A 23,296-nucleotide genomic window follows, 5' to 3' on the forward strand; every position below is an offset into this window, starting at 1 on the left:
AAACTCCGCCGGAGGGGGCGTGTGGCAGCCCTGAGCAATGGCAGCAGCACTCCGAGCCCCAAAAAATAAAGCTGTTGGCTCATCTCCACTGCGCTGGGTGCTGCCCCGTTCTTTCCTCGGCTTGCGCCTGCTTTGCCTCTCTGCAGGGGCTGATTTGGGGGAGGGCAGGGGTAGGGCTGTGGTGTCAGTGGCTCTTGGCAAGACCTTGCCCAGGAGCTTCCATGCTCTGGGCGGGCCTTGGCCACCTGTGTCTGGCCTTGTTGGCCACAGGAGGTGGAGTGGGCTGAGAGGGAGGGAAGGCCCCTGAGGAGGCAGGGCCCCTTGGTTCCTTTGGAAAGGGAAGGACTGCGAGTGCTGGAGTAGAGGCCTCCCATTTTTCTGGCCAATCTCCCTGCCCACAGAGTCACCAAGGCCCCTTTCCCCTTGGAGAGCAGGCAGAAAGTCTGGAGAAAGGCAGACTTCCCTGCGGTGGAGGAGGATGTGGTTAGGGATCGCTTAAGCAAACTGGATATCCACAAGTGCACAGGGGCGCTGCTGGGATACAGCCACGAGTGCTGAGGGAGCTGGCTGACGGCATTGCAAGGCCACTCACCATCAGCATCTTGGAAAGGTGCTGGTGGTGTGGAGATGAGGGGCCTGAGGCCTGGCAGAAAGCAACAGTCAGCGCAGCCTTCTCAAGGGGCAAGCGAGGAAAGGCTGAGCGCGCTGGGCCTGTGCAGCCTGGAGACGGGAAGGCTGAGGGGGCATCTGCTCCGAGCGCAGCAACATCTGAAGGGAGGTCGGGGCCAGACTCTTCCTAGCAGTGCCCAGGGACAGGCAGAGAAGCAGCGGGCCCAAAGGGAAACACGGGAGGCTCCGGCCGAACATAAGGCAAAACTTGTTTACTGTGAGGGTGACAGAGCACCGGAGCCGGTTGCCCAGGGAGGTCGTGGAGTCTCCACGCTCGGAGACATTCCAGCGGCGTGTGGCCAGGGCCCTGGGCAGCCTGCCCTTGGTGACCACGCTTGAGCCGGGGGGCACTGGACTAGATGCTCTCCAGAGGTGCCCTCCAGCCTTGCCTGCTGTGCGGCTCTCGCGCGGCTGCCCCGGGCCCGCAGGCAGCCCCAGGGGGAGCCTGGGCGCTAGAGGCGCAGGCTGCAAGAGCTGCCGGCCCCACTGCCAGGCTGGCCGAGGCCTCGGCACCCACCGCCCCCGCGACACTGGGTCCACATTTGGCCCTGGCGCTGCCCCCGCACCAGCACCTGCATCACAGCGGGGCCCTGTGACCCGCCGCCGGTGGCGGGCTGAAAAGGGCTGGGCGGCTGGGGCAGGAGCTGAGTCGGGAGGCAGCACCTCCGAGCTACCTGCGGAGGTGCGGGCAGGGGAGGCAGGGGCTGGCGCGGGGCTGCCCGGGGACCAGGGGGTGCCCCTGCCCGGCGGCTCGGGGTGCCGCGCTGGAGACTCGCTGTGGTCCCGCTTCTCCCGCAGGGTCAGCAGAGGAGCGCGTGGAAGGGAAAACCCGGGGCTGCGGTGCCCGGCACTCTCCAAAGCGCTCTGTCCACTGGCCCGTGTCCGCCATGAAGAGGAAGGCCCCCGACTCGCAGGAGAAGGGTGAGGGCGCCGGGCCCCTGCCCGCGGCTCCCGGCAGCCCGCTGCCCGGCGCAGGTGGTGTTGGAGCGGTCCGTGAGCGGTGGCAGGGGCAGGCAGGAGCTGCCCGAGTGCCCCGCTGCGGAGCCCGTGCTCTCCTGAGCCTGGGCTGCCCAGGCTGGGCACGGGCGCCCGACGGGACCCCCATCCCGGCCATGCCCCCATCCTCTGCAAACCCCATCGTGCCGTTGCCGCAGCTCCGGCCCTGACCATCCCCCCCTGGCGAGGCTGGGCCAGGGCAAGGCCTGAGGGCAGCTGCTCAGGGATGTGTCCCCAGGCCTTGGCGGGCTGCTCAGTGCTCATGGCATTTGCTCTCTCCCCTGCAGCCTGCATGCTGTGCCGCCGCGCAGATGTCAGCGCGGACGTCTGCGGGCCGAAGCATGAGAAGAGAGGGCTGTGTGTCCACGAGAACTGCCTGGTGAGTGTGCCCGGGGGCTCCCCCAGCTCGGCCCCAGCACCGCTCCGGGCCTCGGCCACCTCCCGAGCTCCGGCTCTGCTGTGTCCTGCAGTTCTCTGCCAGCTGGCTGCACCAGCGCGGGAGCAGGGAGGAGGGCATCTGCGGATTCCTCCCCGTGGACATCAAATGGAAAATAAAGAGCGCGGCGCAGAAGGTGAGGACATGCCAGGGATGGGGAGGTTTGTGCATGCAGAGGCTCGGGGCAGCTTGGCCTGGGGCACGGGCAAGAGCCACCAGTGCCTCCGAGCAGCTCTGGGCAGCGCTGCCGGGAGCGACCTGGCGCGGGAGGCAGCTGTGCGGGCTGGGAGGCAGCAAGGCGCAGGGCCCTGGGCCTTTGCTGGAGGAGCGGGGCTGGCCGGGGAGGCGCAGGCGCGTGCCCGACGGCTCTGCCGTGCTCCCCGCAGGGCTGCTTCGTGTGCGGCGAGCGGGGCGCTGCCATCAGCTGCCAGCAGAAGGGCTGCAGCCGCACCTTCCACCTGCCCTGCGCCTCCGAGCACGGCTGCGTCACCCAGTTCTTCAGGCCCTACAGGTAAGGGCAGCCAGCCCGGCACCGGGGGTCCCTGCCGCGACGCCCTGTGCCAGCGCCGGCCGAGCAGCCAAGCGAGCATCCTGGCATTCTGCATCGGGCCGCGGGGGGCTCCTTCGCCCCCTCTTCGCCCCCTCCGCGGCAGAGTGCGCGGTCTCCGCGCTTCCCGACCTCGCCCCTCTCTATCCCTGCTCCCGCCAGGTCGTTCTGCTGGGAGCACCGTCCGGAGCAGGCAGTGCCAGCACGTCCCACTGCGGAGACGACGTGCATCATCTGCCAGGAGCCCGTGGACGAGCAGCTCTCGTACCGCACCATGGTGTGCCCGGCCTGCAAAGGGGCCTGGTTCCACCGGGGCTGCATCCAGGTCGGGGGCGCTTCCCTGGCGCCAGGGGCACGGCGGGGCCAGCCACAGTGCCCCGCTGACGCTGCCTGTTTGTCTCCTGCAGGGACAGGCCGTGCACGCCGGATTCTCCTGCTTCCGGTGCCCGCTCTGCAAGAACCGCAGGAGATTTCTCCCGGAGATGTTTAAAATGGGCATCTCCATCCCCTTCAGGTTGGCTCCCTGCTGCCCATGCTCCCCGCTCCCGAGGCAGAAGGGTGCCGGCACTGTGCCGCCCCAGGGGCCCGAGGCCGTGGTGGCTTGTGCAGGCCAGGGCAGGCTCCTGACTTTCCCTTCCTTCTGCGGCAGAGGACCATCGTGGGAGGAAGGCGGCCGCTACCGCGACCTGTACCAGCGGCACAGGCGCTGCGATGCGGCCCGGTGCCTTCACCCACGGGGCAGGGAGCAGGCAGAGCAGAGTGGGTACGTCAGCCACGCGGCAGATCTGCAGCGGGGGCAGCATGGCTGCTGTCCCATTGGTGTCAGCAGGTTGGGCAGGGAGGTGGAGGGACGCCCAGGTGGGAAGGGGGCAGAGGGAAGGGGACAGCCCTTTGGCATGGGGGGCCGTGGGGCTGCCTGGGCAAGGGGGGGTACCCGCAGCAGTGCTGCAGCCCGAGGGGTCCTGCAAGCAGTGGTGGGTGCTGCTGGAGCTCTGCATGGGCTCTTGGTCTCCCCAAGGGCTCTGGGAGCCGGTGCTTGGCACAAGAGTTGTGCCGGGCACTGCCTTGCTGCGCTCCCTCGGCCCATGGGGGCCTCGCTGGCATCACGGCCAGCAGCCCCGGCCACCACCGCCACCAACCCGTTTGCTTGGCCAGGCGCTGGGAGCTGCTGCTGTGCTCGTCCTGCGCTGCCCAAGGGGCCCATCGGGGCTGCTCGGGCCTGGGAAACGCCGCCGTGAGCTGGGAGTGCGACGAGTGTGCCGGCCTGGGCCCCGGTAAGAGGCACCGCGGCCAGGGCCCCGCAGGCTGGGGCTGGGGCTGGGGCCAGGCCTGGCAGCGGGTGCTCAGCACAGCGCTGCAGCAGGGTCTCTGCCTGCGGCAGGGCCGGGGGCACCGCTCGGGGCTCTGCAGCCCCGGGGCCGTGCTGCTGACCTTCCTGCCTCCCCTCGCAGCCTCCAGCGCGCAGCCGGAGCCGGCCGCCCCCAGCACCAGCAGCCAGGCTGAGCCGGCGGCGTCCTCCAGCTCCGCAGCTCCCCGGACCCGCAGCCCGTCGGGCGGGACGGGGCCGGAGCGAAGGCCGAGCCGCTCCAGGCTAGCCCGCCGCTCCCAAAATCCCTACCGGCGGCCGTGAAAACTCCGCCGGAGGGGGCGTGTGGCAGCCCTGAGCAATGGCAGCAGCACTCCGAGCCCCAAAAAATAAAGCTGTTGGCTCATCTCCACTGCGCTGGGTGCTGCCCCGTTCTTTCCTCGGCTTGCGCCTGCTTTGCCTCTCTGCAGGGGCTGATTTGGGGGAGGGCAGGGGTAGGGCTGTGGTGTCAGTGGCTCTTGGCAAGACCTTGCCCAGGAGCTTCCATGCTCTGGGCGGGCCTTGGCCACCTGTGTCTGGCCTTGTTGGCCACAGGAGGTGGAGTGGGCTGAGAGGGAGGGAAGGCCCCTGAGGAGGCAGGGCCCCTTGGTTCCTTTGGAAAGGGAAGGACTGCGAGTGCTGGAGTAGAGGCCTCCCATTTTTCTGGCCAATCTCCCTGCCCACAGAGTCACCAAGGCCCCTTTCCCCTTGGAGAGCAGGCAGAAAGTCTGGAGAAAGGCAGACTTCCCTGCGGTGGAGGAGGATGTGGTTAGGGATCGCTTAAGCAAACTGGATATCCACAAGTGCACAGGGGCGCTGCTGGGATACAGCCACGAGTGCTGAGGGAGCTGGCTGACGGCATTGCAAGGCCACTCACCATCAGCATCTTGGAAAGGTGCTGGTGGTGTGGAGATGAGGGGCCTGAGGCCTGGCAGAAAGCAACAGTCAGCGCAGCCTTCTCAAGGGGCAAGCGAGGAAAGGCTGAGCGCGCTGGGCCTGTGCAGCCTGGAGACGGGAAGGCTGAGGGGGCATCTGCTCCGAGCGCAGCAACATCTGAAGGGAGGTCGGGGCCAGACTCTTCCTAGCAGTGCCCAGGGACAGGCAGAGAAGCAGCGGGCCCAAAGGGAAACACGGGAGGCTCCGGCCGAACATAAGGCAAAACTTGTTTACTGTGAGGGTGACAGAGCACCGGAGCCGGTTGCCCAGGGAGGTCGTGGAGTCTCCACGCTCGGAGACATTCCAGCGGCGTGTGGCCAGGGCCCTGGGCAGCCTGCCCTTGGTGACCACGCTTGAGCCGGGGGGCACTGGACTAGATGCTCTCCAGAGGTGCCCTCCAGCCTTGCCTGCTGTGCGGCTCTCGCGCGGCTGCCCCGGGCCCGCAGGCAGCCCCAGGGGGAGCCTGGGCGCTAGAGGCGCAGGCTGCAAGAGCTGCCGGCCCCACTGCCAGGCTGGCCGAGGCCTCGGCACCCACCGCCCCCGCGACACTGGGTCCACATTTGGCCCTGGCGCTGCCCCCGCACCAGCACCTGCATCACAGCGGGGCCCTGTGACCCGCCGCCAGTGGCGGGCTGAAAAGGGCTGGGCGGCTGGGGCAGGAGCTGAGTCGGGAGGCAGCACCTCCGAGCTACCTGCGGAGGTGCGGGCAGGGGAGGCAGGGGCTGGCGCGGGGCTGCCCGGGGACCAGGGGGTGCCCCTGCCCGGCGGCTCGGGGTGCCGCGCTGGAGACTCGCTGTGGTCCCGCTTCTCCCGCAGGGTCAGCAGAGGAGCGCGTGGAAGGGAAAACCCGGGGCTGCGGTGCCCGGCACTCTCCAAAGCGCTCTGTCCACTGGCCCGTGTCCGCCATGAAGAGGAAGGCCCCCGACTCGCAGGAGAAGGGTGAGGGCGCCGGGCCCCTGCCCGCGGCTCCCGGCAGCCCGCTGCCCGGCGCAGGTGGTGTTGGAGCGGTCCGTGAGCGGTGGCAGGGGCAGGCAGGAGCTGCCCGAGTGCCCCGCTGCGGAGCCCGTGCTCTCCTGAGCCTGGGCTGCCCAGGCTGGGCACGGGCGCCCGACGGGACCCCCATCCCGGCCATGCCCCCATCCTCTGCAAACCCCATCGTGCCGTTGCCGCAGCTCCGGCCCTGACCATCCCCCCCTGGCGAGGCTGGGCCAGGGCAAGGCCTGAGGGCAGCTGCTCAGGGATGTGTCCCCAGGCCTTGGCGGGCTGCTCAGTGCTCATGGCATTTGCTCTCTCCCCTGCAGCCTGCATGCTGTGCCGCCGCGCAGATGTCAGCGCGGACGTCTGCGGGCCGAAGCATGAGAAGAGAGGGCTGTGTGTCCACGAGAACTGCCTGGTGAGTGTGCCCGGGGGCTCCCCCAGCTCGGCCCCAGCACCGCTCTGGGCCTCGGCCACCTCCCGAGCTCCGGCTCTGCTGTGTCCTGCAGTTCTCTGCCAGCTGGCTGCACCAGCGCGGGAGCAGGGAGGAGGGCATCTGCGGATTCCTCCCCGTGGACATCAAATGGAAAATAAAGAGCGCGGCGCAGAAGGTGAGGACATGCCAGGGATGGGGAGGTTTGTGCATGCAGAGGCTCGGGGCAGCTTGGCCTGGGGCACGGGCAAGAGCCACCAGTGCCTCCGAGCAGCTCTGGGCAGCGCTGCCGGGAGCGACCTGGCGCGGGAGGCGGCTGTGCGGGCTGGGAGGCAGCAAGGCGCAGGGCCCTGGGCCTTTGCTGGAGGAGCGGGGCTGGCCGGGGAGGCGCAGGCGCGTGCCCGACGGCTCTGCCGTGCTCCCCGCAGGGCTGCTTCGTGTGCGGCGAGCGGGGCGCTGCCATCAGCTGCCAGCAGAAGGGCTGCAGCCGCACCTTCCACCTGCCCTGCGCCTCCGAGCACGGCTGCGTCACCCAGTTCTTCAGGCCCTACAGGTAAGGGCAGCCAGCCCGGCACCGGGGGTCCCTGCCGCGACGCCCTGTGCCAGCGCCGGCCGAGCAGCCAAGCGAGCATCCTGGCATTCTGCATCGGGCCGCGGGGGGCTCCTTCGCCCCCTCTTCGCCCCCTCCGCGGCAGAGTGCGCGGTCTCCGCGCTTCCCGACCTCGCCCCTCTCTATCCCTGCTCCCGCCAGGTCGTTCTGCTGGGAGCACCGTCCGGAGCAGGCAGTGCCAGCACGTCCCACTGCGGAGACGACGTGCATCATCTGCCAGGAGCCCGTGGACGAGCAGCTCTCGTACCGCACCATGGTGTGCCCGGCCTGCAAAGGGGCCTGGTTCCACCGGGGCTGCATCCAGGTCGGGGGCGCTTCCCTGGCGCCAGGGGCACGGCGGGGCCAGCCACAGTGCCCCGCTGACGCTGCCTGTTTGTCTCCTGCAGGGACAGGCCGTGCACGCCGGATTCTCCTGCTTCCGGTGCCCGCTCTGCAAGAACCGCAGGAGATTTCTCCCGGAGATGTTTAAAATGGGCATCTCCATCCCCTTCAGGTTGGCTCCCTGCTGCCCATGCTCCCCGCTCCCGAGGCAGAAGGGTGCCGGCACTGTGCCGCCCCAGGGGCCCGAGGCCGTGGTGGCTTGTGCCAGGCCAGGGCAGGCTCCTGACTTTCCCTTCCTTCTGCGGCAGAGGACCATCGTGGGAGGAAGGCGGCCGCTACCGCGACCTGTACCAGCGGCACAGGCGCTGCGATGCGGCCCGGTGCCTTCACCCACGGGGCAGGGAGCAGGCAGAGCAGAGTGGGTACGTCAGCCACGCGGCAGATCTGCAGCGGGGGGCAGCATGGCTGCTGTCCCATTGGTGTCAGCAGGTTGGGCAGGGAGGTGGAGGGACGCCCAGGTGGGAAGGGGGCAGAGGGAAGGGGACAGCCCTTTGGCATGGGGGGCCGTGGGGCTGCCTGGGCAAGGGGGGGTACCCGCAGCAGTGCTGCAGCCCGAGGGGTCCTGCAAGCAGTGGTGGGTGCTGCTGGAGCTCTGCATGGGCTCTTGGTCTCCCCAAGGGCTCTGGGAGCCGGTGCTTGGCACAAGAGTTGTGCCGGGCACTGCCTTGCTGCGCTCCCTCGGCCCATGGGGGCCTCGCTGGCATCACGGCCAGCAGCCCCGGCCACCACCGCCACCAACCCGTTTGCTTGGCCAGGCGCTGGGAGCTGCTGCTGTGCTCGTCCTGCGCTGCCCAAGGGGCCCATCGGGGCTGCTCGGGCCTGGGAAACGCCGCCGTGAGCTGGGAGTGCGACGAGTGTGCCGGCCTGGGCCCCGGTAAGAGGCACCGCGGCCAGGGCCCCGCAGGCTGGGGCTGGGGCTGGGGCCAGGCCTGGCAGCGGGTGCTCAGCACAGCGCTGCAGCAGGGTCTCTGCCTGCGGCAGGGCCGGGGGCACCGCTCGGGGCTCTGCAGCCCCGGGGCCGTGCTGCTGACCTTCCTGCCTCCCCTCGCAGCCTCCAGCGCGCAGCCGGAGCCGGCCGCCCCCAGCACCAGCAGCCAGGCTGAGCCGGCGGCGTCCTCCAGCTCCGCAGCTCCCCGGACCCGCAGCCCGTCGGGCGGGACGGGGCCGGAGCGAAGGCCGAGCCGCTCCAGGCTAGCCCGCCGCTCCCAAAATCCCTACCGGCGGCTGTGAAAACTCCGCCGGAGGGGGCGTGTGGCAGCCCTGAGCAATGGCAGCAGCACTCCGAGCCCCAAAAAATAAAGCTGTTGGCTCATCTCCACTGCGCTGGGTGCTGCCCCGTTCTTTCCTCGGCTTGCGCCTGCTTTGCCTCTCTGCAGGGGCTGATTTGGGGGAGGGCAGGGGTAGGGCTGTGGTGTCAGTGGCTCTTGGCAAGACCTTGCCCAGGAGCTTCCATGCTCTGGGCGGGCCTTGGCCACCTGTGTCTGGCCTTGTTGGCCACAGGAGGTGGAGTGGGCTGAGAGGGAGGGAAGGCCCCTGAGGAGGCAGGGCCCCTTGGTTCCTTTGGAAAGGGAAGGACTGCGAGTGCTGGAGTAGAGGCCTCCCATTTTTCTGGCCAATCTCCCTGCCCACAGAGTCACCAAGGCCCCTTTCCCCTTGGAGAGCAGGCAGAAAGTCTGGAGAAAGGCAGACTTCCCTGCGGTGGAGGAGGATGTGGTTAGGGATCGCTTAAGCAAACTGGATATCCACAAGTGCACAGGGGCGCTGCTGGGATACAGCCACGAGTGCTGAGGGAGCTGGCTGACGGCATTGCAAGGCCACTCACCATCAGCATCTTGGAAAGGTGCTGGTGGTGTGGAGATGAGGGGCCTGAGGCCTGGCAGAAAGCAACAGTCAGCGCAGCCTTCTCAAGGGGCAAGCGAGGAAAGGCTGAGCGCGCTGGGCCTGTGCAGCCTGGAGACGGGAAGGCTGAGGGGGCATCTGCTCCGAGCGCAGCAACATCTGAAGGGAGGTCGGGGCCAGACTCTTCCTAGCAGTGCCCAGGGACAGGCAGAGAAGCAGCGGGCCCAAAGGGAAACACGGGAGGCTCCGGCCGAACATAAGGCAAAACTTGTTTACTGTGAGGGTGACAGAGCACCGGAGCCGGTTGCCCAGGGAGGTCGTGGAGTCTCCACGCTCGGAGACATTCCAGCGGCGTGTGGCCAGGGCCCTGGGCAGCCTGCCCTTGGTGACCACGCTTGAGCCGGGGGGCACTGGACTAGATGCTCTCCAGAGGTGCCCTCCAGCCTTGCCTGCTGTGCGGCTCTCGCGCGGCTGCCCCGGGCCCGCAGGCAGCCCCAGGGGGAGCCTGGGCGCTAGAGGCGCAGGCTGCAAGAGCTGCCGGCCCCACTGCCAGGCTGGCCGAGGCCTCGGCACCCACCGCCCCCGCGACACTGGGTCCACATTTGGCCCTGGCGCTGCCCCCGCACCAGCACCTGCATCACAGCGGGGCCCTGTGACCCGCCGCCGGTGGCGGGCTGAAAAGGGCTGGGCGGCTGGGGCAGGAGCTGAGTCGGGAGGCAGCACCTCCGAGCTACCTGCGGAGGTGCGGGCAGGGGAGGCAGGGGCTGGCGCGGGGCTGCCCGGGGACCAGGGGGTGCCCCTGCCCGGCGGCTCGGGGTGCCGCGCTGGAGACTCGCTGTGGTCCCGCTTCTCCCGCAGGGTCAGCAGAGGAGCGCGTGGAAGGGAAAACCCGGGGCTGCGGTGCCCGGCACTCTCCAAAGCGCTCTGTCCACTGGCCCGTGTCCGCCATGAAGAGGAAGGCCCCCGACTCGCAGGAGAAGGGTGAGGGCGCCGGGCCCCTGCCCGCGGCTCCCGGCAGCCCGCTGCCCGGCGCAGGTGGTGTTGGAGCGGTCCGTGAGCGGTGGCAGGGGCAGGCAGGAGCTGCCCGAGTGCCCCGCTGCGGAGCCCGTGCTCTCCTGAGCCTGGGCTGCCCAGGCTGGGCACGGGCGCCCGACGGGACCCCCATCCCGGCCATGCCCCCATCCTCTGCAAACCCCATCGTGCCGTTGCCGCAGCTCCGGCCCTGACCATCCCCCCCTGGCGAGGCTGGGCCAGGGCAAGGCCTGAGGGCAGCTGCTCAGGGATGTGTCCCCAGGCCTTGGCGGGCTGCTCAGTGCTCATGGCATTTGCTCTCTCCCCTGCAGCCTGCATGCTGTGCCGCCGCGCAGATGTCAGCGCGGACGTCTGCGGGCCGAAGCATGAGAAGAGAGGGCTGTGTGTCCACGAGAACTGCCTGGTGAGTGTGCCCGGGGGCTCCCCCAGCTCGGCCCCAGCACCGCTCCGGGCCTCGGCCACCTCCCGAGCTCCGGCTCTGCTGTGTCCTGCAGTTCTCTGCCAGCTGGCTGCACCAGCGCGGGAGCAGGGAGGAGGGCATCTGCGGATTCCTCCCCGTGGACATCAAATGGAAAATAAAGAGCGCGGCGCAGAAGGTGAGGACATGCCAGGGATGGGGAGGTTTGTGCATGCAGAGGCTCGGGGCAGCTTGGCCTGGGGCACGGGCAAGAGCCACCAGTGCCTCCGAGCAGCTCTGGGCAGCGCTGCCGGGAGCGACCTGGCGCGGGAGGCAGCTGTGCGGGCTGGGAGGCAGCAAGGCGCAGGGCCCTGGGCCTTTGCTGGAGGAGCGGGGCTGGCCGGGGAGGCGCAGGCGCGTGCCCGACGGCTCTGCCGTGCTCCCCGCAGGGCTGCTTCGTGTGCGGCGAGCGGGGCGCTGCCATCAGCTGCCAGCAGAAGGGCTGCAGCCGCACCTTCCACCTGCCCTGCGCCTCCGAGCACGGCTGCGTCACCCAGTTCTTCAGGCCCTACAGGTAAGGGCAGCCAGCCCGGCACCGGGGGTCCCTGCCGCGACGCCCTGTGCCAGCGCCGGCCGAGCAGCCAAGCGAGCATCCTGGCATTCTGCATCGGGCCGCGGGGGGCTCCTTCGCCCCCTCTTCGCCCCCTCCGCGGCAGAGTGCGCGGTCTCCGCGCTTCCCGACCTCGCCCCTCTCTATCCCTGCTCCCGCCAGGTCGTTCTGCTGGGAGCACCGTCCGGAGCAGGCAGTGCCAGCACGTCCCACTGCGGAGACGACGTGCATCATCTGCCAGGAGCCCGTGGACGAGCAGCTCTCGTACCGCACCATGGTGTGCCCGGCCTGCAAAGGGGCCTGGTTCCACCGGGGCTGCATCCAGGTCGGGGGCGCTTCCCTGGCGCCAGGGGCACGGCGGGGCCAGCCACAGTGCCCCGCTGACGCTGCCTGTTTGTCTCCTGCAGGGACAGGCCGTGCACGCCGGATTCTCCTGCTTCCGGTGCCCGCTCTGCAAGAACCGCAGGAGATTTCTCCCGGAGATGTTTAAAATGGGCATCTCCATCCCCTTCAGGTTGGCTCCCTGCTGCCCATGCTCCCCGCTCCCGAGGCAGAAGGGTGCCGGCACTGTGCCGCCCCAGGGGCCCGAGGCCGTGGTGGCTTGTGCCAGGCCAGGGCAGGCTCCTGACTTTCCCTTCCTTCTGCGGCAGAGGACCATCGTGGGAGGAAGGCGGCCGCTACCGCGACCTGTACCAGCGGCACAGGCGCTGCGATGCGGCCCGGTGCCTTCACCCACGGGGCAGGGAGCAGGCAGAGCAGAGTGGGTACGTCAGCCACGCGGCAGATCTGCAGCGGGGGGCAGCATGGCTGCTGTCCCATTGGTGTCAGCAGGTTGGGCAGGGAGGTGGAGGGACGCCCAGGTGGGAAGGGGGCAGAGGGAAGGGGACAGCCCTTTGGCATGGGGGGCCGTGGGGCTGCCTGGGCAAGGGGGGGTACCCGCAGCAGTGCTGCAGCCCGAGGGGTCCTGCAAGCAGTGGTGGGTGCTGCTGGAGCTCTGCATGGGCTCTTGGTCTCCCCAAGGGCTCTGGGAGCCGGTGCTTGGCACAAGAGTTGTGCCGGGCACTGCCTTGCTGCGCTCCCTCGGCCCATGGGGGCCTCGCTGGCATCACGGCCAGCAGCCCCGGCCACCACCGCCACCAACCCGTTTGCTTGGCCAGGCGCTGGGAGCTGCTGCTGTGCTCGTCCTGCGCTGCCCAAGGGGCCCATCGGGGCTGCTCGGGCCTGGGAAACGCCGCCGTGAGCTGGGAGTGCGACGAGTGTGCCGGCCTGGGCCCCGGTAAGAGGCACCGCGGCCAGGGCCCCGCAGGCTGGGGCTGGGGCTGGGGCCAGGCCTGGCAGCGGGTGCTCAGCACAGCGCTGCAGCAGGGTCTCTGCCTGCGGCAGGGCCGGGGGCACCGCTCGGGGCTCTGCAGCCCCGGGGCCGTGCTGCTGACCTTCCTGCCTCCCCTCGCAGCCTCCAGCGCGCAGCCGGAGCCGGCCGCCCCCAGCACCAGCAGCCAGGCTGAGCCGGCGGCGTCCTCCAGCTCCGCAGCTCCCCGGACCCGCAGCCCGTCGGGCGGGACGGGGGCCGGAGCGAAGGCCGAGCCGCTCCAGGCTAGCCCGCCGCTCCCAAAATCCCTACCGGCGGCCGTGAAAACTCCGCCGGAGGGGGCGTGTGGCAGCCCTGAGCAATGGCAGCAGCACTCCGAGCCCCAAAAAATAAAGCTGTTGGCTCATCTCCACTGCGCTGGGTGCTGCCCCGTTCTTTCCTCGGCTTGCGCCTGCTTTGCCTCTCTGCAGGGGCTGATTTGGGGGAGGGCAGGGGTAGGGCTGTGGTGTCAGTGGCTCTTGGCAAGACCTTGCCCAGGAGCTTCCATGCTCTGGGCGGGCCTTGGCCACCTGTGTCTGGCCTTGTTGGCCACAGGAGGTGGAGTGGGCTGAGAGGGAGGGAAGGCCCCTGAGGAGGCAGGGCCCCTTGGTTCCTTTGGAAAGGGAAGGACTGCGAGTGCTGGAGTAGAGGCCTCCCATTTTTCTGGCCAATCTCCCTGCCCACAGAGTCACCAAGGCCCCTTTCCCCTTGGAGAGCAGGCAGAAAGTCTGGAGAAAGGCAGACTTCCCTGCGGTGGAGGAGGATGTGGTTAGGGATCGCTTAAGCAAACTGGATATCCACAAGTGCACAGGGGCGCTGCTGGGATACAGCCACGAGTGCTGAGGGAGCTGGCTGACGGCATTGCAAGGCCACTCACCATCAGCATCTTGGAAAGGTGCTGGTGGTGTGGAGATGAGGGGCCTGAGGCCTGGCAGAAAGCAACAGTCAGCGCAGCCTTCTCAAGGGGCAAGCGAGGAAAGGCTGAGCGCGCTGGGCCTGTGCAGCCTGGAGACGGGAAGGCTGAGGGGGCATCTGCTCCGAGCGCAGCAACATCTGAAGGGAGGTCGGGGCCAGACTCTTCCTAGCAGTGCCCAGGGACAGGCAGAGAAGCAGCGGGCCCAAAGGGAAACACGGGAGGCTCCGGCCGAACATAAGGCAAAACTTGTTTACTGTGAGGGTGACAGAGCACCGGAGCCGGTTGCCCAGGGAGGTCGTGGAGTCTCCACGCTCGGAGACATTCCAGCGGCGTGTGGCCAGGGCCCTGGGCAGCCTGCCCTTGGTGACCACGCTTGAGCCGGGGGGCACTGGACTAGATGCTCTCCAGAGGTGCCCTCCAGCCTTGCCTGCTGTGCGGCTCTCGCGCGGCTGCCCCGGGCCCGCAGGCAGCCCCAGGGGGAGCCTGGGCGCTAGAGGCGCAGGCTGCAAGAGCTGCCGGCCCCACTGCCAGGCTGGCCGAGGCCTCGGCACCCACCGCCCCCGCGACACTGGGTCCACATTTGGCCCTGGCGCTGCCCCCGCACCAGCACCTGCATCACAGCGGGGCCCTGTGACCCGCCGCCGGTGGCGGGCTGAAAAGGGCTGGGCGGCTGGGGCAGGAGCTGAGTCGGGAGGCAGCACCTCCGAGCTACCTGCGGAGGTGCGGGCAGGGGAGGCAGGGGCTGGCGCGGGGCTGCCCGGGGACCAGGGGGTGCCCCTGCCCGGCGGCTCGGGGTGCCGCGCTGGAGACTCGCTGTGGTCCCGCTTCTCCCGCAGGGTCAGCAGAGGAGCGCGTGGAAGGGAAAACCCGGGGCTGCGGTGCCCGGCACTCTCCAAAGCGCTCTGTCCACTGGCCCGTGTCCGCCATGAAGAGGAAGGCCCCCGACTCGCAGGAGAAGGGTGAGGGCGCCGGGCCCCTGCCCGCGGCTCCCGGCAGCCCGCTGCCCGGCGCAGGTGGTGTTGGAGCGGTCCGTGAGCGGTGGCAGGGGCAGGCAGGAGCTGCCCGAGTGCCCCGCTGCGGAGCCCGTGCTCTCCTGAGCCTGGGCTGCCCAGGCTGGGCACGGGCGCCCGACGGGACCCCCATCCCGGCCATGCCCCCATCCTCTGCAAACCCCATCGTGCCGTTGCCGCAGCTCCGGCCCTGACCATCCCCCCCTGGCGAGGCTGGGCCAGGGCAAGGCCTGAGGGCAGCTGCTCAGGGATGTGTCCCCAGGCCTTGGCGGGCTGCTCAGTGCTCATGGCATTTGCTCTCTCCCCTGCAGCCTGCATGCTGTGCCGCCGCGCAGATGTCAGCGCGGACGTCTGCGGGCCGAAGCATGAGAAGAGAGGGCTGTGTGTCCACGAGAACTGCCTGGTGAGTGTGCCCGGGGGCTCCCCCAGCTCGGCCCCAGCACCGCTCCGGGCCTCGGCCACCTCCCGAGCTCCGGCTCTGCTGTGTCCTGCAGTTCTCTGCCAGCTGGCTGCACCAGCGCGGGAGCAGGGAGGAGGGCATCTGCGGATTCCTCCCCGTGGACATCAAATGGAAAATAAAGAGCGCGGCGCAGAAGGTGAGGACATGCCAGGGATGGGGAGGTTTGTGCATGCAGAGGCTCGGGGCAGCTTGGCCTGGGGCACGGGCAAGAGCCACCAGTGCCTCCGAGCAGCTCTGGGCAGCGCTGCCGGGAGCGACCTGGCGCGGGAGGCAGCTGTGCGGGCTGGGAGGCAGCAAGGCGCAGGGCCTTGGGCCTTTGCTGGAGGAGCGGGGCTGGCCGGGGAGGCGCAGGCGCGTGCCCGACGGCTCTGCCGTGCTCCCCGCAGGGCTGCTTCGTGTGCGGCGAGCGGGGCGCTGCCATCAGCTGCCAGCAGAAGGGCTGCAGCCGCACCTTCCACCTGCCCTGCGCCTCCGAGCACGGCTGCGTCACCCAGTTCTTCAGGCCCTACAGGTAAGGGCAGCCAGCCCGGCACCGGGGGTCCCTGCCGCGACGCCCTGTGCCAGCGCCGGCCGAGCAGCCAAGCGAGCATCCTGGCATTCTGCATCGGGCCGCGGGGGGCTCCTTCGCCCCCTCTTCGCCCCCTCCGCGGCAGAGTGCGCGGTCTCCGCGCTTCCCGACCTCGCCCCTCTCTATCCCTGCTCCCGCCAGGTCGTTCTGCTGGGAGCACCGTCCGGAGCAGGCAGTGCCAGCACGTCCCACTGCGGAGACGACGTGCATCATCTGCCAGGAGCCCGTGGACGAGCAGCTCTCGTACCGCACCATGGTGTGCCCGGCCTGCAAAGGGGCCTGGTTCCACCGGGGCTGCATCCAGGTCGGGGGCGCTTCCCTGGCGCCAGGGGCACGGCGGGGCCAGCCACAGTGCCCCGCTGACGCTGCCTGTTTGTCTCCTGCAGGGACAGGCCGTGCACGCCGGATTCTCCTGCTTCCGGTGCCCGCTCTGCAAGAACCGCAGGAGATTTCTCCCGGAGATGTTTAAAATGGGCATCTCCATCCCCTTCAGGTTGGCTCCCCGCTGCCCATGCTCCCCGCTCCCGAGGCAGAAGGGTGCCGGCACTGTGCCGCCCCAGGGGCCCGAGGCCGTGGTGGCTTGTGCCAGGCCAGGGCAGGCTCCTGACTTTCCCTTCCTTCTGCGGCAGAGGACCATCGTGGGAGGAAGGCGGCCGCTACCGCGACCTGTACCAGCGGCACAGGCGCTGCGATGCGGCCCGGTGCCTTCACCCACGGGGCAGGGAGCAGGCAGAGCAGAGTGGGTACGTCAGCCACGCGGCAGATCTGCAGCGGGGGGCAGCATGGCTGCTGTCCCATTGGTGTCAGCAGGTTGGGCAGGGAGGTGGAGGGACGCCCAGGTGGGAAGGGGGCAGAGGGAAGGGGACAGCCCTTTGGCATGGGGGGCCGTGGGGCTGCCTGGGCAAGGGGGGGTACCCGCAGCAGTGCTGCAGCCCGAGGGGTCCTGCAAGCAGTGGTGGGTGCTGCTGGAGCTCTGCATGGGCTCTTGGTCTCCCCAAGGGCTCTGGGAGCCGGTGCTTGGCACAAGAGTTGTGCCGGGCACTGCCTTGCTGCGCTCCCTCGGCCCATGGGGGCCTCGCTGGCATCACGGCCAGCAGCCCCGGCCACCACCGCCACCAACCCGTTTGCTTGGCCAGGCGCTGGGAGCTGCTGCTGTGCTCGTCCTGCGCTGCCCAAGGGGCCCATCGGGGCTGCTCGGGCCTGGGAAACGCCGCCGTGAGCTGGGAGTGCGACGAGTGTGCCGGCCTGGGCCCCGGTAAGAGGCACCGCGGCCAGGGCCCCGCAGGCTGGGGCTGGGGCTGGGGCCAGGCCTGGCAGCGGGTGCTCAGCGCAGCGCTGCAGCAGGGTCTCTGCCTGCGGCAGGGCCGGGGGCACCGCTCGGGGCTCTGCAGCCCCGGGGCCGTGCTGCTGACCTTCCTGCCTCCCCTCGCAGCCTCCAGCGCGCAGCCGGAGCCGGCCGCCCCCAGCACCAGCAGCCAGGCTGAGCCGGCGGCGTCCTCCAGCTCCGCAGCTCCCCGGACCCGCAGCCCGTCGGGCGGGACGGGGCCGGAGCGAAGGCCGAGCCGCTCCAGGCTAGCCCGCCGCTCCCAAAATCCCTACCGGCGGCCGTGAAAACTCCGCCGGAGGGGGCGTGTGGCAGCCCTGAGCAATGGCAGCAGCACTCCGAGCCCCAAAAAATAAAGCTGTTGGCTCATCTCCACTGCGCTGGGTGCTGCCCCGTTCTTTCCTCGGCTTGCGCCTGCTTTGCCTCTCTGCAGGGGCTGATTTGGGGGAGGGCAGGGGTAGGGCTGTGGTGTCAGTGGCTCTTGGCAAGACCTTGCCCAGGAGCTTCCATGCTCTGGGCGGGCCTTGGCCACCTGTGTCTGGCCTTGTTGGCCACAGGAGGTGGAGTGGGCTGAGAGGGAGGGAAGGCCCCTGAGGAGGCAGGGCCCCTTGGTTCCTTTGGAAAGGGAAGGACTGCGAGTGCTGGAGTAGAGGCCTCCCATTTTTCTGGCCAATCTCCCTGCCCACAGAGTCACCAAGGCCCCTTTCCCCTTGGAGAGCAGGCAGAAAGTCTGGAGAAAGGCAGACTTCCCTGCGGTGGAGGAGGATGTGGTTAGGGATCGCTTAAGCAAACTGGATATCCACAAGTGCACAGGGGCGCTGCTGGGATACAGCCACGAGTGCTGAGGGAGCTGGCTGACGGCATTGCAAGGCCACTCACCATCAGCATCTTGGAAAGGTGCTGGTGGTGTGGAGATGAGGGGCCTGAGGCCTGGCAGAAAGCAACAGTCAGCGCAGCCTTCTCAAGGGGCAAGCGAGGAAAGGCTGAGCGCGCTGGGCCTGTGCAGCCTGGAGACGGGAAGGCTGAGGGGGCATCTGCTCCGAGCGCAGCAACATCTGAAGGGAGGTCGGGGCCAGACTCTTCCTAGCAGTGCCCAGGGACAGGCAGAGAAGCAGTGGGCCCAAAGGGAAACACGGGAGGCTCCGGCCGAACATAAGGCAAAACTTGTTTACTGTGAGGGTGACAGAGCACCGGAGCCGGTTGCCCAGGGAGGTCGTGGAGTCTCCACGCTCGGAGACATTCCAGCGGCGTGTGGCCAGGGCCCTGGGCAGCCTGCCCTCGGTGACCACGCTTGAGCCGGGGGGCACTGGACTAGATGCTCTCCAGAGGTGCCCTCCAGCCTTGCCTGCTGTGCGGCTCTCGCGCGGCTGCCCCGGGCCCGCAGGCAGCCCCAGGGGGAGCCTGGGCGCTAGAGGCGCAGGCTGCAAGAGCTGCCGGCCCCACTGCCAGGCTGGCCGAGGCCTCGGCACCCACCGCCCCCGCGACACTGGGTCCACATTTGGCCCTGGCGCTGCCCCCGCACCAGCACCTGCATCACAGCGGGGCCCTGTGACCCGCCGCCGGTGGCGGGCTGAAAAGGGCTGGGCGGCTGGGGCAGGAGCTGAGTCGGGAGGCAGCACCTCCGAGCTACCTGCGGAGGTGCGGGCAGGGGAGGCAGGGGCTGGCGCGGGGCTGCCCGGGGACCAGGGGGTGCCCCTGCCCGGCGGCTCGGGGTGCCGCGCTGGAGACTCGCTGTGGTCCCGCTTCTCCCGCAGGGTCAGCAGAGGAGCGCGTGGAAGGGAAAACCCGGGGCTGCGGTGCCCGGCACTCTCCAAAGCGCTCTGTCCACTGGCCCGTGTCCGCCATGAAGAGGAAGGCCCCCGACTCGCAGGAGAAGGGTGAGGGCGCCGGGCCCCTGCCCGCGGCTCCCGGCAGCCCGCTGCCCGGCGCAGGTGGTGTTGGAGCGGTCCGTGAGCGGTGGCAGGGGCAGGCAGGAGCTGCCCGAGTGCCCCGCTGCGGAGCCCGTGCTCTCCTGAGCCTGGGCTGCCCAGGCTGGGCACGGGCGCCCGACGGGACCCCCATCCCGGCCATGCCCCCATCCTCTGCAAACCCCATCGTGCCGTTGCCGCAGCTCCGGCCCTGACCATCCCCCCCTGGCGAGGCTGGGCCAGGGCAAGGCCTGAGGGCAGCTGCTCAGGGATGTGTCCCCAGGCCTTGGCGGGCTGCTCAGTGCTCATGGCATTTGCTCTCTCCCCTGCAGCCTGCATGCTGTGCCGCCGCGCAGATGTCAGCGCGGACGTCTGCGGGCCGAAGCATGAGAAGAGAGGGCTGTGTGTCCACGAGAACTGCCTGGTGAGTGTGCCCGGGGGCTCCCCCAGCTCGGCCCCAGCACCGCTCCGGGCCTCGGCCACCTCCCGAGCTCCGGCTCTGCTGTGTCCTGCAGTTCTCTGCCAGCTGGCTGCACCAGCGCGGGAGCAGGGAGGAGGGCATCTGCGGATTCCTCCCCGTGGACATCAAATGGAAAATAAAGAGCGCGGCGCAGAAGGTGAGGACATGCCAGGGATGGGGAGGTTTGTGCATGCAGAGGCTCGGGGCAGCTTGGCCTGGGGCACGGGCAAGAGCCACCAGTGCCTCCGAGCAGCTCTGGGCAGCGCTGCCGGGAGCGACCTGGCGCGGGAGGCAGCTGTGCGGGCTGGGAGGCAGCAAGGCGCAGGGCCCTGGGCCTTTGCTGGAGGAGCGGGGCTGGCCGGGGAGGCGCAGGCGCGTGCCCGACGGCTCTGCCGTGCTCCCCGCAGGGCTGCTTCGTGTGCGGCGAGCGGGGCGCTGCCATCAGCTGCCAGCAGAAGGGCTGCAGCCGCACCTTCCACCTGCCCTGCGCCTCCGAGCACGGCTGCGTCACCCAGTTCTTCAGGCCCTACAGGTAAGGGCAGCCAGCCCGGCACCGGGGGTCCCTGCCGCGACGCCCTGTGCCAGCGCCGGCCGAGCAGCCGAGCGAGCATCCTGGCATTCTGCATCGGGCCGCGGGGGGCTCCTTCGCCCCCTCTTCGCCCCCTCCGCGGCAGAGTGCGCGGTCTCCGCGCTTCCCGACCTCGCCCCTCTCTATCCCTGCTCCCGCCAGGTCGTTCTGCTGGGAGCACCGTCCGGAGCAGGCAGTGCCAGCACGTCCCACTGCGGAGACGACGTGCATCATCTGCCAGGAGCCCGTGGACGAGCAGCTCTCGTACCGCACCATGGTGTGCCCGGCCTGCAAAGGGGCCTGGTTCCACCGGGGCTGCATCCAGGTCGGGGGCGCTTCCCTGGCGCCAGGGGCACGGCGGGGCCAGCCACAGTGCCCCGCTGACGCTGCCTGTTTGTCTCCTGCAGGGACAGGCCGTGCACGCCGGATTCTCCTGCTTCCGGTGCCCGCTCTGCAAGAACCGCAGGAGATTTCTCCCGGAGATGTTTAAAATGGGCATCTCCATCCCCTTCAGGTTGGCTCCCTGCTGCCCATGCTCCCCGCTCCCGAGGCAGAAGGGTGCCGGCACTGTGCCGCCCCAGGGGCCCGAGGCCGTGGTGGCTTGTGCCAGGCCAGGGCAGGCTCCTGACTTTCCCTTCCTTCTGCGGCAGAGGACCATCGTGGGAGGAAGGCGGCCGCTACCGCGACCTGTACCAGCGGCACAGGCGCTGCGATGCGGCCCGGTGCCTTCACCCACGGGGCAGGGAGCAGGCAGAGCAGAGTGGGTACGTCAGCCACGCGGCAGATCTGCAGCGGGGGGCAGCATGGCTGCTGTCCCATTGGTGTCAGCAGGTTGGGCAGGGAGGTGGAGGGACGCCCAGGTGGGAAGGGGGCAGAGGGAAGGGGACAGCCCTTTGGCATGGGGGGCCGTGGGGCTGCCTGGGCAAGGGGGGGTACCCGCAGCAGTGCTGCAGCCCGAGGGGTCCTGCAAGCAGTGGTGGGTGCTGCTGGAGCTCTGCATGGGCTCTTGGTCTCCCCAAGGGCTCTGGGAGCCGGTGCTTGGCACAAGAGTTGTGCCGGGCACTGCCTTGCTGCGCTCCCTCGGCCCATGGGGGCCTCGCTGGCATCACGGCCAGCAGCCCCGGCCACCACCGCCACCAACCCGTTTGCTTGGCCAGGCGCTGGGAGCTGCTGCTGTGCTCGTCCTGCGCTGCCCAAGGGGCCCATCGGGGCTGCTCGGGCCTGGGAAACGCCGCCGTGAGCTGGGAGTGCGACGAGTGTGCCGGCCTGGGCCCCGGTAAGAGGCACCGCGGCCAGGGCCCCGCAGGCTGGGGCTGGGGCTGGGGCCAGGCCTGGCAGCGGGTGCTCAGCGCAGCGCTGCAGCAGAGTCTCTGCCTGCGGCAGGGCCGGGGGCACCGCTCGGGGCTCTGCAGCCCCGGGGCCGTGCTGCTGACCTTCCTGCCTCCCCTCGCAGCCTCCAGCGCGCAGCCGGAGCCGGCCGCCCCCAGCACCAGCAGCCAGGCTGAGCCGGCGGCGTCCTCCAGCTCCGCAGCTCCCCGGACCCGCAGCCCGTCGGGCGGGACGGGGCCGGAGCGAAGGCCGAGCCGCTCCAGGCTAGCCCGCCGCTCCCAAAATCCCTACCGGCGGCCGTGAAAACTCCGCCGGAGGGGGCGTGTGGCAGCCCTGAGCAATGGCAGCAGCACTCCGAGCCCCAAAAAATAAAGCTGTTGGCTCATCTCCACTGCGCTGGGTGCTGCCCCGTTCTTTCCTCGGCTTGCGCCTGCTTTGCCTCTCTGCAGGGGCTGATTTGGGGGAGGGCAGGGGTAGGGCTGTGGTGTCAGTGGCTCTTGGCAAGACCTTGCCCAGGAGCTTCCATGCTCTGGGCAGGCCTTGGCCACCTGTGTCTGGCCTTGTTGGCCACAGGAGGTGGAGTGGGCTGAGAGGGAGGGAAGGCCCCTGAGGAGGCAGGGCCCCTTGGTTCCTTTGGAAAGGGAAGGACTGCGAGTGCTGGAGTAGAGGCCTCCCATTTTTCCGGCCAATCTCCCTGGCCACGGAGTCACCAAGGCCCCTTTCCCCTTGGAGAGCAGGCAGAAAGTCTGGAGAAAGGCAGACTTCCCTGCGGTGGAGGAGGATGTGGTTAGGGATCGCTTAAGCAAACTGGATATCCACAAGTGCACAGGGGCGCTGCTGGGATACAGCCACGAGTGCTGAGGGAGCTGGCTGACGGCATTGCAAGGCCACTCACCATCAGCATCTTGGAAAGGTGCTGGTGGTGTGGAGATGAGGGGCCTGAGGCCTGGCAGAAAGCAACAGTCAGCGCAGCCTTCTCAAGGGGCAAGCGAGGAAAGGCTGAGCGCGCTGGGCCTGTGCAGCCTGGAGACGGGAAGGCTGAGGGGGCATCTGCTCCGAGCGCAGCAACATCTGAAGGGAGGTCGGGGCCAGACTCTTCCTAGCAGTGCCCAGGGACAGGCAGAGAAGCAGTGGGCCCAAAGGGAAACACGGGAGGCTCCGGCCGAACATAAGGCAAAACTTGTTTACTGTGAGGGTGACAGAGCACCGGAGCCGGTTGCCCAGGGAGGTCGTGGAGTCTCCACGCTTGGAGACATTCCAGCGGCGTGTGGCCAGGGCCCTGGGCAGCCTGCCCTCGGTGACCACGCTTGAGCCGGGGGGCACTGGACTAGATGCTCTCCAGAGGTGCCCTCCAGCCTTGCCTGCTGTGCGGCTCTCGCGCGGCTGCCCCGGGCCCGCAGGCAGCCCCAGGGGGAGCCTGGGCGCTAGAGGCGCAGGCTGCAAGAGCTGCCGGCCCCACTGCCAGGCTGGCCGAGGCCTCGGCACCCACCGCCCCCGCGACACTGGGTCCACATTTGGCCCTGGCGCTGCCCCCGCACCAGCACCTGCATCACAGCGGGGCCCTGTGACCCGCCGCCGGTGGCGGGCTGAAAAGGGCTGGGCGGCTGGGGCAGGAGCTGAGTCGGGAGGCAGCACCTCCGAGCTACCTGCGGAGGTGCGGGCAGGGGAGGCAGGGGCTGGCGCGGGGCTGCCCGGGGACCAGGGGGTGCCCCTGCCCGGCGGCTCGGGGTGCCGCGCTGGAGACTCGCTGTGGTCCCGCTTCTCCCGCAGGGTCAGCAGAGGAGCGCGTGGAAGGGAAAACCCGGGGCTGCGGTGCCCGGCACTCTCCAAAGCGCTCTGTCCACTGGCCCGTGTCCGCCATGAAGAGGAAGGCCCCCGACTCGCAGGAGAAGGGTGAGGGCGCCGGGCCCCTGCCCGCGGCTCCCGGCAGCCCGCTGCCCGGCGCAGGTGGTGTTGGAGCGGTCCATGAGCGGTGGCAGGGGCAGGCAGGAGCTGCCCGAGTGCCCCGCTGCGGAGCCCGTGCTCTCCTGAGCCTGGGCTGCCCAGGCTGGGCACGGGCGCCCGACGGGACCCCCATCCCGGCCATGCCCCCATCCTCTGCAAACCCCATCGTGCCGTTGCCGCAGCTCCGGCCCTGACCGTCCCCCCCTGGCGAGGCTGGGCCAGGGCAAGGCCTGAGGGCAGCTGCTCAGGGATGTGT

At 69.6% G+C, this 23,296-nt stretch overlaps 5 pseudogenes; all 5 read left to right on the forward strand.

Annotated features, from left to right (window-relative positions):
- Positions 1-1,556: 1,556 nt before the first annotated feature.
- On the forward strand, positions 1,557-4,278 carry LOC134149604 (PHD finger protein 7-like; annotated as a pseudogene).
- A 1,556-nt stretch (positions 4,279-5,834) lies between these two features.
- Positions 5,835-8,558, forward strand: LOC134149605 (PHD finger protein 7-like; annotated as a pseudogene).
- A 1,556-nt stretch (positions 8,559-10,114) lies between these two features.
- LOC134149606 (PHD finger protein 7-like) lies at positions 10,115-14,674 on the forward strand (annotated as a pseudogene).
- A 92-nt stretch (positions 14,675-14,766) lies between these two features.
- Positions 14,767-17,119, forward strand: LOC134149607 (PHD finger protein 7-like; annotated as a pseudogene).
- A 1,556-nt stretch (positions 17,120-18,675) lies between these two features.
- Positions 18,676-23,234, forward strand: LOC134149608 (PHD finger protein 7-like; annotated as a pseudogene).
- The last annotated feature ends 62 nt before the right edge of the window (positions 23,235-23,296 follow it).

This window comes from Rhea pennata, chromosome 20, assembly GCF_028389875.1.
Source record: "Rhea pennata isolate bPtePen1 chromosome 20, bPtePen1.pri, whole genome shotgun sequence".
Taxonomy (NCBI): domain Eukaryota; kingdom Metazoa; phylum Chordata; class Aves; order Rheiformes; family Rheidae; genus Rhea; species Rhea pennata.